The 4237-nt window shown below is 29.8% G+C and overlaps 1 long non-coding RNA gene across 1 annotated transcript; it reads left to right on the top strand.

The window, feature by feature from the left end:
- The first annotated feature begins 208 nt into the window (after positions 1–208).
- Positions 209–2486, top strand: LOC126891358 (uncharacterized). The gene is made up of 2 exons (XR_007700495.1): positions 209–644; positions 1274–2486. It is a non-coding gene; the product is annotated as an uncharacterized LOC126891358 (long non-coding RNA).
- Positions 2487–4237: the final 1751 nt, after the last annotated feature.

Here is a 4237-nt window from a genome sequence, read left to right as displayed (position 1 = left end):
TTTGCAGACAAAATGTCGATGACAGTTTAATATGACTTCGAGTCATCTTTTCCGATTCATAGTTTTGGTGTAGTAATCATCCTTCTTTCCCTGATCCCTAATTTGTGGTTACTCGTAATCTTGCGGGTCAACGTAGAATGATAGATTATTACCACTTGGTTATTAATATTTTGAAAAAAAAAAAAAAAAATTTTTGCTTAAATTTTTTTTCTCCGAGTAGAAGGGGAATATAACAGTCCGTTAACTTTAATTATCTTTATAGTTATTTTATTTAAATTTTAATAACGGTTTGTCATTAAATTATACTTAAAAATAATAAGATCTAATTAAAATAAATCTTTGACTGACGTCATACTTAACTATTAGTTGGCACAAGTACTTCAGTTGGTATTAGACACCATTCGCTGTCATGTAAGTTTCGTTCTGTGGGGCTTCTCGTCTAACGACGAGAAATATTGGACACTTCGCTTGGTACGCTAGAACGGAAAAGTGGCAGATGACTGATTGAAAAGGACGGAAATTTTAATACAATAGTTTCAAGCTTTTATAAGTGATATTTAGTGGCAAATTATTGGTGGTGTTTTGGAGAAGCTAGGAGACTAAGTTTTGGGAGATCCCGGAGGAATTGGAAGTCATGTCATCTGGTAAATTTTTTTTACTCTTAAAAAGTTTGAGAAAAAGGAACGAATATGGCCGCTACCATGTCATATTAAATTCCTATTGAATTTATTTCTGTAAATGTATCAATCGAAGTTGTTCTTTGAATTTAGTATCTTTAATTATATCCATAGTTCGAAAATATACACTCAGATGAAGATTATCTTGTCACATATCCTGTAAATTATATCATTTGATTTGTGTGGTTATGTCAACCTCATAATATTGAATTCAAATTTTACAGATTACATTCAGTATTCTCTATTCTATTAGATTGTGTGTATTCTAGCCACCTTAAATTCGTTCCAAAAGCCAGTATTTTTCTTAAAATTTACAACACATTACATTATCCCATACCATTTTTAATAATAAAAAAAATACCCTTTATAGACATATTTTTCAGATAAAAATCATTCTGTATTAAATATTGAATTTAAAGTTAAATCCCAAATTAATGTGTGTAATGTGAATCAAGGTCAAATCCATCATTGTTTTTGCTAATGATCTTTTTGTTGTTCATTCTGAAAAAAAAGATATCTCATTTCTTTTCCTTTGGCTCTTTGACCTTTCCTTAGATTCTGACATTGAAACTAAAACGGGACATGTTTGTTTTTAGCCACTTGGGGGAAATCTTAAACTGTAACCAGTCCGTCAGCTCCCCTCACAACTGGGAGCAACCGTTCTACGCCAAGCCAGGTCATTTGGAGACCAGCCTGGAGAACCTCCCACATACCTACTTTGTATCCTGCCCTCTGCACCCCAGAAGGGCATCGGTATATTAATTGGTACAAGCTAGCACCACCCCTGTGCTAATTCGCCTACCAGGGATTTTGGAATCCGTAGCAAGGACACTCTCGGGGACCATATAGGGTTTGTTTTGGGACACTTGGTATCTGCTAGTGATTGTCACTTCCACTATTACACCACATTCATTTTTTGTATAAGACTCGGGACATTTATTTTGATGATTAAGTTTTATAGTTTATCGCACATATTTTGTTTCAATATTTAAGTTGCATATTGTTTTTATATATCTATAATAGTTGATAGTGTTCCCCAAACCAGTAAACTCTCTGGTCAAAGAGGTTTGAGCTCAGATCATCTTTTCCCCATATGAGATTCTCTTTACCTTTATATATTACCTGAAATTTACTTGTACCATTTATTTACTTAATTAACTTTATATTTTTAGTACTAACCTTGCTTGTCTCCACTTATCAATTTAAATTTATATACTTTTTCCTCTTAATTTGCTTAATTTATTAACTTATTCATATAACTTTAATCTTTCTTTAGTCAATCATAATTATTTAACTTATTTGCTTAACTTTACTTAAATTCATTTAATCAATTTTTAATTATATCTTTGGACGCTATTCTCTTTGAATAGCTATCCATTTTACTTGTTATATTTTTTAGTGACTACGTGTCGAAGCAACTGATTTTTATATATCAAGTAGACCGTAGGTTCACCTTAATGAGGCTAGTGCCTATTTAACTCTTTGAGAGTTACGGAAATTATTCATTGTGAATAATCCTCCCTTAATTATATTCTTGTTCATTAGTTCTATAGGGTTTAACGTTGCTGTACGTATTGCAATCGTACAATTATTTGGTGAAGGTGGTTATTTAACCTAGTATATGTAAGTTGGGGGTACGCTCCATATAAGAGCTACTCCATTACTAATGTAACTATAGATTATATTTATATTACTATAGGTAATTATTTCCCATTGTCATTTTAGAGTTACATAGTTTGTATTTTTCTAACTCAGAGGTTGTCAAAAATCTAAGTAGTTATATTTAATAAATATTTATTTGTTTTTGTATACCAATTATTTTTTTCCCATTTTTGAATTTAATAATTTAATATATTTACTATTTAACAGCAGTGTAAGATACCTGGAAGTTTGGTCCATTCCAACTTCTGGCGCCCTTAATTCAGTCTATTTTATTTATCTCCTATATTCTTCTATTTTTATTATATTATTATATTTATCTAATTTATTTTCTGAACATATATTTTTATCTTAAAAGATTTCCCTTTTTCTAGTCATCATCTCTCTTTAGGTTGAGCTACTGTTCTTCGACAGGCATGCAAACGAGCCGTATCCATCCTTGAGTGTCAAGTTGCTCTCTTGCATCTATAGCTAGCCAACTCTATTCAGTTTGCCTCTGTCTCTACATACTTCCATTATCAGTTCATCACCCTTCCTTCATTCATTTCATCTTATCATTTAGTTCAACAAATACTACTGCAAAGTAGTATTTTTGTTACATCGGCAGCCCAACTTGGTGCCAACCTTTTATAGGTTCTAAGACAGTAGTTCTTTTAGTTCATTTTTTTCTTTTATTTATATTATTTCCTTCTGATATCTTTTTATACATTCTGTTCTGATTTATTTTGTTTTTAATTACTTATTAATACTTAACAGGTATACTGTCACTGCTGTATCTATTAATTAGTTGAGATTTTGAAACCTCTTTTATAGTTTGTCATACAGCTTACATTCTAGGTTGAATTTGAAACGAAGTATAAGTAACTAACATATATATTATATTATTGCAAATTTTACTCCTTCAGCCAGTGGTGTATTTGTATGTACAGTTGATCGTTAATACTTACATATTTTTTTTTGGGTACAAGTATAATAACTAAAATTTTTTTTTCCAATATTCAGGTACTATATTTACTTGATTATACCTTATTTACGGTATTTATTTGATATATATATATATCAACCTTTTGAGGACCAACGGAAAGGAATATCCGAAACGTTGGATAGCTTGTCGAAGAAAATAGAGAAGTTTAGGGGAACTGTACAGGACAATGAATATGTTAGATTAATATCTCGTCTAGCTCATATTTCTGGCCGAGTACACTTGTTACAGTGTACTACGGAAGAGCAGGAATCTTTTAAAAAGTCTGTTTCTCTTAAAATCCTTACATTGGAGGGTGAGCTTGATTGTAAAGCGAAACGTTTTCAATATATCAATGAAGTAGTTGACTTCTTTATTTAATTGCCAACTAAATTGACCGATCCAACCTCTGAATTCACTAGCTGAATACCTTTAAATATATATATATATATATATATATATATATATATATATATATATATATATATATATATATATATACGAATTTCTCTATTTTTGGGTATAGAAGTCAAACTGGGGCCTTAAAGTACACTATTATCCAATATTCAAGCTTTCGGAAATGTTTATTTCCTTTCTCAAGAATTTCTACAATGCAATAAGATAAAATTTAGAACATATGTATGAAAGAATAAAAAATATTAATGAGTAACTTACCAGAATTTAGATTATAAAAGAATGTTGATTACAATACATAATTAAAAATACTATTACTAAAATTACTATATGACCATAGTTACATTTAGTCTTTGTCAGCCATGTATTTAGAATTTATAAATAAATTTTAAAAAGTCAATCAAAATTAGATCAAAACTTCAAAATTAATCAATTTTTTAATCTTTTCTAAAATGTTTTCTGAAGAATTTTTATTGTTTCTATGTTTTTTGAAATGTTAAACAGCCGTTTTAGTAATAGTATTTTT

Source organism: Diabrotica virgifera, chromosome 9 (assembly GCF_917563875.1).
Source record: "Diabrotica virgifera virgifera chromosome 9, PGI_DIABVI_V3a".
NCBI lineage: Eukaryota > Metazoa > Arthropoda > Insecta > Coleoptera > Chrysomelidae > Diabrotica > Diabrotica virgifera.
Note: the sequence above shows the minus strand (reverse complement) of the source record. Positions and strands in the feature narration are given on the sequence as shown.